This window comes from Erinaceus europaeus, chromosome 7 (assembly GCF_950295315.1).
Source record: "Erinaceus europaeus chromosome 7, mEriEur2.1, whole genome shotgun sequence".
NCBI lineage: Eukaryota > Metazoa > Chordata > Mammalia > Eulipotyphla > Erinaceidae > Erinaceus > Erinaceus europaeus.
This window is the reverse complement of record NC_080168.1, coordinates 26,929,000-26,945,570: the sequence shown is the minus strand read 5'-3', so window position 1 is coordinate 26,945,570 and position 16,571 is coordinate 26,929,000. Positions and strand designations below refer to the sequence as shown.

Genomic DNA, 16,571 nt, shown 5'->3' with positions numbered 1-16,571 from the left:
TTTTTGGAAAAGGGTCATTTCCTGTAACTTCATAATGTCCTGTGGGGAACTGTGAGGCTGAGGTTGAGCATGGTGTGGACCTCCTATGAAATAGGTGCCTGGTGATACAGCTGTCCTGTCAGACTCTCCCACCTGGGGTCGAGCAGGGGGGCCATCGGCCTCCAGGATTCTGTCCCTCCCCCCATTAGATTCCCTTGCCCCACAAGGGCCCCACACTCTCTAAGCACAAAGGTTCACTTGCTTGTTTTCAAACCGGTTAGTCCCCTTATTCAGCTGCTAGAAGCCCCTTCACCTCTTCCCTGTCTCCCGTTTTTCTGACCATATATGGTTCAATTCCCCCTGCCCACGCAAAGACCCCCCCCCTCCTTCTCTCTCTCTCTCTAGGAGTGTCTGCTGATAATCTCACTTCCTCATCCCCCCCAAGCAGCTAGATCACTCACCCAGTGGTTACTGGAAAAACCCTCACCCTTACCATATTAGGTATAAACAAACTGCTTCCTCCTACTGCCCTTTGCATCCCCCTACCACCTTTTACAAACTCTGTTCTGCCAGAGGCTATTTGCTGCCATAGCCCCCTGGGGTGATCTTTGTCTCATCTCTTGCCCCAGGTCGCAAAGAGGTACCACAGCGAGCCCACCCCTGCTGCCTCGGGACAAGTTTTTATCTGCACCCGTCTCCAGTGGCCAATGAGATGGTCAAGCAGAGAGAGCTGGACCCGAGATAGGCCCCCACGAGAGCCTGGCAATGTCCCTCTGCTTTTAAAAAAATATTAAAAATATATATATGTGTGTGTGTATATATGTATATAATTAGTGAGTTAATAGTGATTTACAAGATTATAAGATAATAGGGGTATAATTCTACATCACTCCCACCACCAGTCCAAACCCCCTCCAGTGGTAATCAGCATAGTTTCTCTTGGTCATAGATACAGATTGGCTCTTTTTTTTTTTTTTTAAGTTCATGTGTTTCAATTAATTAGAGCTATGTTGTGGGTAGAAGTTTTGTTGAGATCAAGTATGCATCACAGGATCCAGACACTTCAAGTACTGTGATTTTGAAGTAGACACAGACTTATGTACTCATTTTCCACAATTAGATTAAAAACTTAATAAACCCCAAAAGAAAATGTCACCCTTCAGTTTTTAATCCCCAACCATTTCTTCTCAGCATTGACCAGCTACCTTTCTACTTTCTTTTTTTTCAATTTTTATTTATAAAAAGGAAACACTGACAAAAACCATAGGATTAGAGGTTTCACACAATTCCCACCATCAGAACCCCATATCCCATCCCCTTCCCTGATAGCTTTCCTATTCTTTATCCCTCTGAGAGTATGGACCCAGGGTCATTATGGGGTGCAAAAGGTGGAAGGTCTGTCTTCTGTAATTGCTTCCCTGCTGAACATGGACGTTGACAGGTAGATCCATACTCCCAGCCTGTCTCTCTCTTCCCCTAGTGGGGCAGGGTTCTGGGGAAGCGGGGCTCCAGGACACATTCATTGGTGGGGTCTTCTGCCCAGGGAAGTCCGGTTGACATCTTGTTAGCTGGAACCTGGTGGCTAAAAAAAAGAGTTAACATATAAAGCCAAACAAATCATGAACCTAAAGGCTGGAATGGTTCATATGAAGAGCTGGGGAAGGGATCTCTGTTTTGTAGATAGTTAGTAGTCTATTTTAGTTATATTCCAAAGAGTCCATGAGTATACTTTTTTTTTTTTCCTGAGCCTGACTTCTGATATGCAGGTGGATCAAACCAGGATATTCCATATGAATGAAATCATACTCTATGTGCATTTCTATGATTGGCTGTCTTTCCATCATATGCTTTCAATATTTATCCATACTGAGGCATGGTCAGTATTTTGTTCGTTTCTGTGGTCTAGTAATATGCCATTGTGTGGTTATACCACATTTTACTCATCCATTCATCAGCTGGGGGGTATTAGACTTTTACATTTTTAGTTATATATAGTGCTGCTATACAAATTTCATGCACACTTTTTTTTATAGAAATATGCTTGCATTTTGTTCTTTTTTCTTAATGAGATGCCAGGGAAGGAAGCCGGGGTCTTGTACATGTAATACCACTAAGTCAATGCACAGTCCAATTTGATTCTCCATTTTTAGAGAGAGAGGGAAAGATAGATGAATTGAAAAGGAAAAGCCACTAAAGTTTCACCTTCCATGGGGTTCCTCTTGGTCCTACTCCTGGTGCTCATTTCCATGTGATGCTAGGGGTAGAACACAGGATCAGTAATATAATGAGGCATGTGTACCTCTTTGCATTCCCCTTGAACATATACAAAAGAGGATGATTCCTGGGTTCTAATGCCTATGGTATCTTTAAGCTAATTTTTCAATCTATAGTGGCAGGTATCGAGTTCATGGCCTCACACAAGCATAATAACAATGAACACCCTTCCAGGCCCAATCTTTATTTTATATCCAGAGAAAAAGATAGCAAAGTGCCAATTACCACTGAGTCATCTCATGAGACCTTCTCTAAACTAATCTTCTGAAGAAAAAGCACAGGTTTTTTTTTTTAAAAAAAAAAGATGCACCATTTTACATTCCTACCAGGAATGTGAGAGGATTTCAATTTTTCATGTCTTGACAAGTTATTGCCTTTGTCTTTTGTATTACAGTTGTGTGAAAATGGGGTCTCATTGTGGTTCTGATTTACATTTCCATTATAGCTAATGCTAGCTGGCATCTTGTGTTAGTGGGTCTTTCTGTCATCTTCCTTGGAAAAGTATCTACTCAAATCCTTTATTTTGTTTAAATCTGATTGTCTGATACTGAGATTTATGAGTTCTTTATAAATATAAAGTGTTTAATACAAGATTTGGAAATGTTTTCTCATACCCTGTGTGTTGTCTTTTTGCTTTCTTATATTCTTGGGAGAACAAAAGTTTTCAATGTTATGTAAAGTCAGTTATCATACTGTTGTTCCTTTTGTTTTTAGTGCCATACTTAAGACTACATTGCAAAATTCGTTACAAGGTTCACATCCAAATTTCTATCTTATAATTTATGTTTTGTCTTTTATTCTTTGGTCCACCATAAGCTAGTTTATATATGGTGTACAAAAGAGAGATAGCTTTCTTCTTCTTTTTTTTAAAGTTTTTATTTATAAAATGGGAACACTGACAAGACAAGTTTTTATTTATAAAATGGGTACAACTCCTCACAATTCCCACCACCAGAGCTATATATCCCATCCCCTCCCCTGATAGCTTTCCTATTCTTTATCCCTCTGGGAGTATGGACCCAGGGTCATTATGGGGTGCAAAAGGTGGAAGGTCTGGCTTCTGTAATTGCTTCCCTGCTGAACATGGGCGTTGACAGGTCAATCCACACTCCCAGCCTGTCTCTCCCTTTCCCTAGTGGGACAGGGTTCTGGGGAGGTGGGGCTCCAAGACACGTGGTGGGGTCATCTGCCCTCGAAAGTTCAATTGGCATCATGGTAGCATCTGGAACCTGGTGGCTGAAAAAGAGTTAAGATAGAAAGCAGAGCAAATTGTTGACTAATCATGAACCTAAAGACTAGAATATTGTAGATGAATATTTGGGGTCTCCATTTTAGAAAAAGCTAGTAGGTCATTTTAGTTATATTCCAAGGGGCCCATGCCCCAACTAGTTTTTGCCTGCACCTGACATCTAATATGCAGGTGACCTAAGCTATTATCTGGGAGGATGGTGTCATAGTTGTAAAAATGACCAGAAAGCTGGATCAGGGAAGAGAATAGCTCCCAAATATGGGGAAATATATGAATATTGTTAACTGTAAACCCCATCGATTTGATCTGGGGCCCATAGATAGCACAAGAACCTATGTAACTTCTGCATCCCTGTAGGTCTGAGCTCACATTCCATGGTCACGGCTAGAACATTCCAGTCTGCGCTAATTCCAAGGCCCATCATCCTCCGGTGATAGGTGGAGTATGCTATCCAACCTCCCCTCAGAGAATGGAACACTCCCTACCACTGTTGATCCACATTGAGGGTCAGGTCCGATAGGGGCCCACAGAGGGGTCCATTATGTTATTCCTGATGGAGATGAGCAGTGACCATGGTGAGAGGGATCTGTTAGAGGTCTAGGTCCATCATGTCTGTGTGGGAATCTCTGGACTCCCTGAGTAGGGCCCCAGGTGATGGGGTGGCCTGGTAGTCACTAAAGAATCATCATTAAATTATGCCAGTCTCTTGCCCTTATTCAGCTTTTGTAGTCCTTACTGTGTCTGACAAGGTTAGCTTTGGAGTGATTGAGGGATGTGCAATAGAAGGTAGGTGAGGAGGGGAGGTAGCTTTATTCTTTTGCACATGACTATCTACAAGTGACAGCACTGTTTCTTGAAAAAACTATTCTTTCTCCACTGAATGATCTTGATAGTTTTATTCTATATCAGATGACTATAGATTCTTGGTAGGCTTCCTTCTGGATGTTCATGTCTATTTCATTGATCAATATGTCTATTCTTATCCCAAGCACTCTACTGTCTTGATGGCTATTTGTGGTAAGTTTTGAAATTGAAAAGTGTATGTCCTTCAACTTTCTTCTTCTATTTATTTATATATTTATTTAAAAAAAGGAGACATTAACAAAACCGTAGGATAGGAGGGGTACAACTCCACACAGTTCCCACCACCAGATCTCTTTATCCCATCCCCTCCTCTGATAGCTTTCCCATTCTCTATCCCTCTGGGAGCATGGACCCAAGGTCATTGTGGGTGGCAGAAGGTGGAAGGTCTGGCTACTGTAATTGTTTCCCCACTGAACATGGGCGTTGACTGGTCGGTCCATACTCCTGACCTGCCTCTCTCTTTCCCTAGTAGGGTTGGTCTCTGGGGAAGCGGAGCTCCAGGACACATTGGTGGGGGTCATCTGTCCAAGGAAGCCTGGTCAGCATCGTGCTGGCATCTGGAATCTGGTGACTGAAAAGAGAGTTAACAAACAAATTGACATCGCTTTTTTTTTTTGCCTCCAGGGTTATTTCCAGGGTTCAGTGCCTGCACCATTAATCCACTGCTCCTGGAGACCATTTTTTCCCCTTTTGTTGTCCTTGTTGTTTTATCATTGTTGTGGTTACTATTATTGTTGTTGTTGTCGCTGCCATTGGATAGGACAAAGAGAAATCGAGAGAGGAGGGGAGACAGAGGGAGGAGAGAAACATAGACACCTGCAGATGTGCTTCACCGTTTGTGAAGCGACTCCCCTACAGGTGGGGGGGGGCCTCAAACTGGAATCCTTATGCCGGTCCTTGCACTTCGCACTACGTGTGCTTAACCCGCGGCTGTGCTACCGCCCGACTCCCTCAACTTTATTCTTCTTTTCAAACTTACTTTTATTATTCTCAGTTCTTTATCTTTCCATATGAATTTTCAACTTTTTAAAAAATATTCAAAAGTTTAAAAAGTTAGCCTGGTAAACTTTGTGTTTTCCTAACGGCTAATGTTTGAACATCAGTGCTCTGCCGTGTGTGTGTGTGTGTGTGTGTGTGTGTGTGTGTGTGTGTGTGTGTGTGTGTGCATCTTTTGATACTCCTCTTTGGAGAAAATGTCAACTTAAATCCTGTGCTCATTTTTAATCTGTTTATTGTTATTGAATGTAAGGCCCTTTATGTGGGGACACGGTGACTCGAGCCTGCTTGGAACCCCGGACCTCTTCATGAGGATGGAAGATGTTCACCTGAAAGCCTTCCTACCCCTCCCTGACCTCCATCTTGTTAGACCCAGAGGCTACAACCATTCCCCCTCCACCTGGTCTGGATAGACCTGATTTGCTCAATGTAATATGGATAAACCTGAAGAGCCCCTTCCTCATTCTTAAGTCCCATGCTCTGAGTAAGGGGATGTCAAGAGCCAAAGTTGTTAGAAGGAAGCTAGAGTCTAAAATATCTGATCGGTTCTTGCTGTCAAACTTTTGCCCCTATTTGGCTCGTTGCCTCAACACCCTGCCCCAGCACCTGGCTTCTTTTTACCCCATATAAACCCTGCCCTTTTTTCAATAAACACACTACCCCCTCCATAGTGTCCAGAGTCCTCACTCTGTGCACTCACCCCCTGTTCTCGCCCCCTGTGCACAGCCTGTTATCCTCCTCCTCGACGACCCCTCTCTGGTGGCCAACAGAATAGTGGACATGGGGTGACAAGGCAGGCCTTCCAGAGCTTGCCCTCACCTTTATACGTTCTAATTACATATTCCTTAGCAGGTAAATTATTTGGAACTATTCTCTACCATTCTGTGGATTTGTTTTTAAACTTTCTTGATAGCTTCTACCATGAGCTTCAATTCCTGCCTTCTGGAAATTTAAAAGCAACCCAAAAATTTGTATAGTTCAATGTCTTCAATATAAAAAATCTCCCCCAAGCAAGTTTGTTAACTGAACATTCTTTAAATTTCTGCTTGTGTTCTTTATCCTCTCCTTTTCCTAACAAAAGAAACTGTACAATTGTTCAGCTTGACATGCTTTGCCTGCTGAGAATAGAGTCAGATCTGGCCACATCTTCTTTAATGTCAAGCTTCTGTTGGTTGTCACTGGTTAGTTAGAGAAGCAAAGGCAAGAAACAAGAATGAGTCCAGTGTCAATTTAGCAAGCTTAAGGGAGACAGGGTGTATGGAAAAAGTGCTCTCTGAACCACTCACTTATTTACAATTTTTGGCCCAGGCATCACTTAATAAAAAGCTCTATGCCCTTACCCCCCTCCTTTGCACCCCTGCTGGGTAATGCAATGGTCTCAAGAATCTATGTTAAAACCCCTCTCAAATGAGCACATTGAAAGACAAGGAAAATGGTGTTGACAGCAGCGCAGACCTGCAAGATAAGGGCAAAAACCAATAGGAACAGAGAAAGAATGAGAATGAAGAGAGGAAAGGGAAAAGAGAGCTCAGAAAGGGAGAAAGAAGCATATGGCAGGTATCAATTATTTACCATTTATGAACAATAAAAAAAATGCACTTTAACTACAGGAAGAGCACCAAATCCACTCAATAACCATTTAAAAGCATATGGAAATAAAACACAGCCATTTAAAGGGCTGTAATAGATGTACAGTGCTCTTTGTTATGCCCCTAAAAGAATACGAGTGTTAAGCCTTGGTAAATTACACTTAAAAATAAGTGTAACATAAAAATGAAATTAAGCATACAAATAACCTCACACTTTGGCTTTTTGTGTGTGTGAGAGAGAGTCTCTTTCAAACAGTTAATTAGAAAATCCTCCAAGAAGCATAATTTTTTTTCATATTCTTTTTCTTTTAACAATAGAGCCAAGCAAATGACAGAAGCATATAAACAAAGATCCAGAATGCATGGAAGAGCTGCCTGGTGTCATCTGCCCTGGAAAAAGAAAGCAAATTGGAGGCACTGTGAGAGTTGTTCCTTTACTTATTAGAGAACTGACTGGAAACCTTTAAACAAGGGAAGACACAAATATGTAGAGAGCATCATAGACCCTAGTTCCCAATTGCCTGTTTTACTAGCTTCAGTGTTCTCTGCCAAATGCAATAAGCTGATCAGAAAGGACTCTTAACCTCATGTGTCCATTCCACATTGACATCTACTGTATAATACAGTCATATAATACAGCCAACTAGACTCAGCTTATTGTAACCTTAAAAGGGAAAGAATTCAAAACAGTTTCAATTCCAAGGAGACTGAAGCCACAAGGTAATATATTAAAACAGAATGGAGTAGGGAGTAGGGGGGAAGCTAGATTAGGTAAGGGGCATGATCTCTGATAGGGTTGGCTATGTTCCAAAGTGCAAATCTCACATCAAATACTCTAGTCACAAACAAGAGTTTTCTTGCCTTCTGCTTTTCAGCCAATCCAGCTGCCCCCGCCCCACCCAGATCTCCTCATGTTTAGACCAGAGTTCATGCCATTCACCTACTTGGACCAATGTCACAGATTGGGTGTCTCAGGAAGGTGATTCTGAGATACTCAGATACAGGACCTTTTTCTTTTTCTTTTCTTTTTTCCTTCTCCTTTTTTTTTTTTTTTTTTTACCAGAGCACTGCTCAGCTCTGGCTTGTGATATTGTGAGGGGATTGAACCTGGGACTCTGGAACCTCAAGCATAAGAATCTCTGCATAACCATTATGCTATCTACCCCCTGCCCGATACAGGGCATTTTTTGACATATAATTGGAATTTGTCACCAGTGAAAGAGAAGAAAGGAAAATAAAACTGGGAGATGAGTTAGACTGAAATTAACTTCCCTTTTCGACTTTTTAAAAATTTATTTATTTATTTTCCCTTTTGTTGCCCTTGTTTTTATTATTGTTGTAGTTATTACTGTTGTTGTAATTGATGTTGTCATTGTTAGGTAGGACAGAGAGAAATGGAGAGAGGAAGGGAAGACAGAGAGGGGGAGAGAAAGATAGACACCGGCAGACCAGCTTCACCACCTGTGAAGCGACTCCCCTGCAGGTGGGGAGCCAGGGGCTTGAACCGAGATCCTTACACTGGTCCTTGCACTTTGTGCCACCTATGCTTAACCCACTGCACTACCGCCCGACTACTCCCCAATAAATTTTTTTAAGACATCTTGAGGAATTGCGGGCAAACTTCACCTAGACATGTAGACACAGGGTTACACATGGATAGGAAAAGGAGAAAAGCTGAAGAGACAAAGAGACATTTCCTGGAGTTTTGTGGTCCCACTGCCCACCCCTGACACACACACCACCAACCCCCCATCATCCTTCTATCTTTGCAGATGCCAGAGGGCAGGATTTAGTCCATAAATTACATACTAACTTCATTTTCTAAATTTCATTAAAAACACTCGCCCCCCTTCCTTTATCTGAAAATTCCTCTTTCAACGCTTTCAAAGACACTCCGGGGTCTGCCTGATTACCCAATAAGTAACCTGCTAGGGCTGACACTGACTGTAATCAGGCCTCGGCTGCCGTGCTAGCAGTACACCTAAGTGGGCCACAGACCAACAGCACACATCCTCTTGTGTCATTTCACTTAATTAATAAGCGGAACAGAGTTTTCAGAAAAGGGAGGAAATCTGATTACACCACACTGTAATGGCACTTGTGTCTCCTGTAAAGACTGAGTGGGGTCTGCCCCCTGAAAATCTCCATCTGCTCCACCGTTGTACTGTGTGGAAATGTCAGCTCTCCAGTCCCCCAGCCCCCACCCTGAGCTGACCTTTAGCCTACATCTCTCAGTAATACTAAACCATTAGTCATGCCCGGGTCAGTGATGTGTCAATAACAGAATAATTATCGAAGAGAGCCTTAAGAGAAAGGACAGCAGTCTTGATTCAGAATTAGCTCGACCCAAATTAGCTCGACCCAAACCCGCACCGTGGCTTGTTGAATAAATGAATGGATGTCGAACAAATTGCCTCTTTGCTTCCAGAGACCTAAAGATTGTTGCTTCCATTAATCCACAGGGTTATCTGTAACTGCTAAGCACCTTTATAAGTGGCATGGCTTTTACTCCTGCTGACTGCAACCCACCTTTCTTTCTCCAGTACAACAAGAGTACTGGTCTTAATGGTCCTGGCATTTTCAAAGGAATTCAATCAGCAGAGCTGTTACACATTTTATGGGTGAGTCAGGGGGTTAGAAGCAGAATCTCTCCACACCCACACATGAGACAATCTTGAGAACCTGAAATTAAGGGTGACTCCAAATTCTATGCTAGACCTCTGGTAAAAAACAAGGTACAAATAAGAGAAGGAGCAGTTGAGAGAGACAGCACAGGAGAACTGTTGCAGTTAGAAGACAAGCGATAGACACACTCACAAGAATGCCCTAGGTTGGAGTTAGGCTACCACAAACTAGAGATTAGACGCTGGGAAAAAGGAACAGATCTGCCCCCCACCCCCACCCCAAGACAGCAGAGTGTGTGGTTTGCTGACATCTTGATCTTGGGTTTCTAGTCACCAGACCTATGAGGCAATATTTTCCTGTTTAATCTGCTCTGAGTTTCTCCATTTTAACCACTTTGTTTCAACAGCCCTAACAAGCTAACACACTGGGGTAACAGTTTGCAGTGAGCAAGGCTTGTCTGGAGTTCAGTCTTTAACATTTCTTATCATGTCATCTTGAGCAGGGAGCTCAAACTCCTTGAGTTTCTACTAATACCAAGATGAGGACACATGATTTACATGCCTGGAAATTCTATCGTGAAAATCTAGTCATTACTATACAAAAGCATTTCCCAAACCCTAACAGAGCATTATGCAATCATCTTGACACTAACGTGTCCAATGCAGCATTCTCTCTGGTGGTGCCTTCTGCCTTCAATATATGTATAAATTAGGGTCTCCAGGATTCTATAAAGTAAGACAAAAAGGGGATTCAAAAAAATAAACCAAGAACTCCCTCTCCCTAATCTTCTAGGAAGGTAAAATGGGTCTAAGTAGGAAGCTGAAGGCTTTTGTCTCTTGTACTCTCTTGTTAGTAATGTTAGCTCTATTATTACTATTCCTCACCCCGCCCCTGCCTTCCTTGGCCATAAGACCACTGTGATTTCTGCTCCAGCTATCAGTCACAGTTCTAGAATCCTAGAGATCCAGTGGTTCCGTGTGCCTGTTCTTCTCCTGCCACCAGGAGAAAAAGTCTGAGGCAGAGTGAGAAGACAGAAAAATGGTTTTACCAAAAATTCTCATGCCTGAGAGTCCTGAAGACCCAGATTCAATCCCTAGCACCACCATAAATCAGAGCTAAGCAGTGCTCTAGTCTATCTATCTATCTATCTATCTATCTATCTATCTATCTATCTATCATCTATCTTATCTCTAAAATAAAATGCAACAAAAATTATAATATAATATGTAATCTTATATAATATAATATAAAATATCACAAAAAAGGGAAAACCATCTGAGACAACCCCTGGAGTGTGTGGTTCTCTGGGTCTATTCAATTCTCTTCTTCTAAATAGTTCCAGTAGAAAACTTGCAATAAAAAATATTTTCCATCTCAATAAATAATTAATATGTTTAAAACAAAAAATTAAATATATTACAACCTAGAAGTACTAACTTGTAGTGAATTCTTTCTTTGAAATTCTCAGTCCCAGAAGGACTATGTAAAACTTAACACTATTTTAATCAAGCTCAAAAATAAGTAGTTCTAAGGATTGTACTGTCTAAAGACTGCTGAATATATTATAGCATTGTGAATATAGGGTAAGAACTGTTTTTAAGAAGCAAAAGGTGGGGCCGAGAAGTGGCATACCTGGTTGAGCACACATGTTACAGTGCACAAGAACCAGGGTTCAAGCCCCCAGTCCCCACTTGCAGGAGGAAAGCTTTGCAAGTGGTGAAGAATTGTTGCAAATGTCTGTCTGTCTTTCTCCCTCTCTGTCACCCCCTTCCCTCTCTATTTCTGGCTGTCTCTTTCCAATAAATAAATATTAAGTTAATTTAAAAGAAGAGGAGAAGGAGGAGAGGAAGAAGCAAAAGGGTATTGAACACAAAGTCCAGAATAGTGTTTGTTTCCTGGGAAGGGACAGTTAATGGTCTACATGTAAACTTGGATAAATACAGTACTTCAAAACTAGCTTACATGCTACATGTATTCTTGAGCATGTATCAAGTAAAAGTGTATTTTAAAGGCCTAATTAGAGCATTAATTGGAGTGCTATGGCAGATTCCTGCAGGGCAAAAATAACAATTCTGTTTTCTTTTTTTTAAGAAGAGAGAACCAACTTAGTAAGATATTGGGAGGCTCAAATTCATGGAAGCAAAGCAGAGAACATTTGTTGCAGTTGTTGTGGTGGGAAAAATGGGGAGCTGTTGGTCAAATGGTACAAACTTCCCTTGTAAGTAAGCTCTAGGGATCTATATATTATACTGCATAGTGATTATACTTAACAATATCATATTGTATATGTGAAAGTTAACACAGTAGGCCTTCTGTGGTTCTACACACACACACACACACACACTAATAATAATTATTATATGTGGTGATGGAGTTAACTAATGCTACTGTGGTAATCAGTTTGAAAACTAGAAGTGTATAAAACCAACATGTTGTACACCTTAAATTTACAGAAAGGTATGTCTATTGTATCTTAATAAAGCTTTTAAAATTGGAAAAAGCTATTGGAAGACTCACAGCATATGACAGTCAATCTACAAGTCAATCAAGAACTCAGGCAGCAGAGATAGTCCTGGGATGATACCACTGAATACAAACACTACAGTGAACACCCCCAAAACCTCAGGCACACATAATTTAGCCCAATAAATAAGTATTTCCATATGACATACAAATTCTCTAACTCTGAACTCACTGTGAGATTTCTAACTGTATCTCTATGTTAAATCGCTGCTGACCAAGCCCCTTCACAAACTGAGTCAGACACAGAGACTTGGTGAAGATGGAAGTTTATTCACACTACCACACAGAGAAGTAAGCCAGTATCCAGATTCACATAAACAGAGACAAACACACACCTCAGCTGAGAGGTCCCCAAGCCAGAATGCCAAAGAGGCCCCGTTGCCTGAGAGACCCCGAGTTCTCGAAACCATGCCTTTTTATAGTGTTTGCAGCATACACCAGCCTTGGTTACATACAGTATTTTGCACAGGTTCCAGGACTTGGCTCATTTACCTGAAATCTAATGACTGGGGTGGGCTTTTAAGCTTGCACCACATCTTGGTACAAAAACCTCGTTTTCCCAGAAACAAGCATCTTACCTTACTGAAAGCAGCAGGGTTTACAGAAGCAGAAAGTTAGCATTATTCCTACTCTAGGTTAATTTTTAACCTTTCTATTGTTCTGGTGCCTAAGCACCATCCGGATTGATCTCTGAACTATGCTAGCAATTTCTTAATTATACCTGTACCCATTTTTCCTTGATTATACTTGTACTCATTTTTCCTTGATTATACCTGTACCCATTTTTAATTCTCACTCCTATTCTCTAAACCTCTAAGTCAACAATCTCCCAGTCCTCTTGCCAAGTCCCTGCACAACCACTAGACTTTCCCATGAACCAAGACAGATCTTTAAGTCTTAGTCTCACCATTCAAAGTGGTCAGTGAGATGCAGAGGATTGAAAGGAAAGATGTGCAGACCACAACTTCACCTTGAAATAATGGAGCATCACTGACCTGGCTGACACTCTACACAGACCAGAATGAATTAACTCATAATGTCATGCCATTCAAGACACCTGCACCAGCTAAAGATTGATTTAATTTTCGTCAGCGGTTCAGATTTGAGGCCATTACAATCTGAAATGATTACTTACTTAGAAACAGAGGCCTAGTATGCACCTATCTCTGTGGAATGGGACTTGATCTGGTCATAGTGTTTCTGGCATCAGTCAGTCTATAAAGAAGCCCTTCTCCTGGCTCTGGCTGGTTGAAATCAGGATTTCCAAAATAGTGACATTCATCTTCCAAGTATAACCCATTGTCTATTGCACAGCTTTGCCTTTAAAAATCTTCCCGCAGACAAGGGGAAAAGTAGCTCACCTCTCACAAGTAGAGGTTGGGTCGTATTCAGGTGTCACACAGTGCACAGAGAAGACGTTTGGCCATACTTTTCCAGGTCTTCTCATCCTCACCAATTATTTGAATTTTAGAAAAATGAAAGCAAATAAAATTGAATGGAGTTTTTTTATTTCTTTACTCCTAAATTGAGAAGACCTTACTATCCTCCTCCTTTATATTTTGTTCTTTACTAAGGAATTTGTCACTCATGCTGTTTCTCTGACAGTCAATTCATTGATCTTCACTATGCCACTCCAGGAACATTTGAAATGCAAATAAGGTCACAGGTCTCTTTTCCATTAAAAAGGGTTCGTTCAGAAACAGTAAAACAGCGTCTTTCTGCAAACTCCCCCCATCTTTCTAACACATGTATATACTGACCTTTCATTTTCTTTACTTTTTGCTTTTTGTCAAAGCAATAAATAAATAAATAAACTGCTTGGAAAAGCACACACTGGCTAATTTTCCAAGACACAGGAAGTCACTGCACTGGAAGAATCTTTATGCATTTGACTGCAACCCCTCAATTTCTTAGATGCTAAATATCAGCAGACTTAGCAAGGCTCTTTGTATCTATCATCTGCTCATGCATCATTCATGAAAAAGGTGATCTGGGTCCCATTAGTTGACTAGCTGATCTGAATCTTGTGGGTTACTCAGATAAGTCTTTCAGGTGGCCCTTCTCTTAAAATTAATGGAACAAAACAGAATGCATGCCACTGAAAAGAATACCCTGCTGGGAATTTCTCACTAAAGTAAAGCAAATTCTTTCTCTGTATTTCCCCCTTTCTTTCCCACCCTTATTTTTGCTTTCTTTCCAAAGAACTGTATTTCTGAATTTATTTCACATCTGGGAGTACAGAAGATCAATGTCAAGGCCCCAGCTGGGACTCAACACACATGAATTTGAATCAGGAACTGCCCTCTGATACAAAGCCTCCTTCTCCCAAAGTGCTGTCTTTCTGCTCCAGGATTTCTGTAAATCTCCAGGAGAACAATGACATGGTCACTCCTTGGAAACCCTATTGATCAGCATTGCATAGTCAGTCAAGGTTTTCCCTATGACAACCTACAGATCGAATGAAATAAGGGCTCATTTCCTTATTTGCCACATAATTATTACTCGCCCTGAGTGTGGCCACGGTTTAAAGAGTACATATGTGTTGGGACACTTAAATAAATGACCCCTGCTTTGGCAAACTTTAATGATGGCTCTTTTGATCACTACCAGGTCACTCCATCATCCAGGGCCATAGTCAGAGAATCCTGGGATTCTCACATAGACTTGATGGGCCTAGACCTCTAACAGATCCCTCTCTCTACCACTGCTGGTCAACTCTATCAGGAACAGCATCGTGGACCCTCTTGTAAACCTTGCCCTCAATATAGATCAACAATGGTAAGGACTAACCCACTCTTCGAAGGGAGGCTGGGTCAACATACTCTGCCACTAAAAGAAGACAGGTCCTTCAATGAGTGCAGCCTAGAATGTTCCTAGCCATGACCACAGAATGCGAGCTACAAGGATGCAGAGGTTACACAGGCTTCTGCAGTTAACACAGGCTCCAGATCAGATCGATGGGGTTTACAGTTAATGGTATTTATATATTTTCCCATAGTTTGAAGGTACTCAATACTCTGATCCAGCTTTCTAGTTCTATTTCCAACTATGACAACATCTCCCCAGACAATACCTTTTAGCCCACCTGCATGTTAGCTGTCAGGCTCAGGCAAAAATTAGTAGTCACGGGCCCCTTGGAATATACCTAAAATAGACCTACTAACTTTTTTTTACAAAATGGAGACTCCCAAATCTCATTTGCTATATTCTTACCTTTAGGTTCCTGATTATTAAATAATTTCTTCTGCTTTATATCTTTCTGTTTTCAGCCACTAAGTAGCAGATGCTACCATGACATCATCCTGACTTCCTGGGCAGATGATTTCACCCATGTCCAGGAACCCCACCTCCCCCAGAGCCCTGCCCCACTAGGAAGAGATATAAACAGGTTGGGAGTATGGATCGACCTGCCAATGCCCATGTCCAGTAGAGAAGCAATTACAGAAGCCAGACCTCCCACCTTCTGTACCTCATAATGTTCACGGGTCCATACTCCCAGAGGGATAAAGACTAGGAAAGCTTCAAATGGATGATATGGAATACAGAACTTTGGTGGGAATTGTGTGGAATTGTACCCCTCTTATCCTACTGTCTTGTCGATCATTATTAAATCAATTAAAAATAAATAAATAGATAGATAGATAAATGGTCACTACTTTAAAATCTTTCCTTAGTATCCTATAATTTCCCACTATAGTTCAAAAGCTGATGTGGTGGTCCCCTAGCCTACATGTCTACCATGGTCCCACATTTCCCCTAGCCTGACCTGCTTGCACTTGGCCATGCTTCAGCACATGTGACGCTTGGTATGCATGAGCCCATTCACCAACCAGTTAGCTCTGAATCACCATCACCGTCCAATGTCAGTTCAAGCCTGATCTCCCAGGATGCCTTTGAAATCCCTGCCCTCATCGAGATACCCTTGCCTTCAACTACCTTGTGTGTACTTCTAAAGCATTACGTATCACACTGTCATGCAATAAAAACTAATTCACTTCCCTGTGTGCCATAGTGATTCGTACGTTATTATCAGTAGCTACATAACTTTTCAGCAATCTACATGGAAGCATTAAGGAAATGACCTTTGGGGACCAGCAAGGTGGTTCACCTGGACAGTGCAGCTTTCTGTCATGTACTTGACCAAAGTATAATCCACCTTATCCAGGGAAGCTTTGGTGCTATCATAGCTATTTCTCTCTGTTTCTGTTTCTCTCTCTCTCTCTCTATCTCTCTCTTTTTGTAAAAGTCTGATTGGAACTGTGAAGCCCTAGCAGCAACAACAACAAAAATGAAAATAAAGAAAGCAAGAGAAGAAACTGAGACTGCCTAGTGAGAACAGTCAACCTGACCAAGAACAGAAGTCATATTGATCACTATCCTTGGAAACCAATTTTTTAATTAACTAGATTTATCATATTATACAGGCCTAAGAATATTTACACTGTTCAATTAATCGTTTAATTTCAAAGTTT

General features: G+C 41.3%; 1 long non-coding RNA gene across 1 annotated transcript; it reads right to left on the bottom strand.

The window, feature by feature from the left end:
- Nucleotides 1-1,499: 1,499 nt before the first annotated feature.
- Nucleotides 1,500-13,532, bottom strand: LOC132539262 (uncharacterized). Its single transcript, XR_009550525.1, has 3 exons — nucleotides 13,461-13,532; nucleotides 2,182-2,233; nucleotides 1,500-1,561 (listed from the first exon to the last, which is right to left on the bottom strand). It is a non-coding gene; the product is annotated as an uncharacterized LOC132539262 (long non-coding RNA).
- Between the last annotated feature and the right edge of the window lie 3,039 nt (nucleotides 13,533-16,571).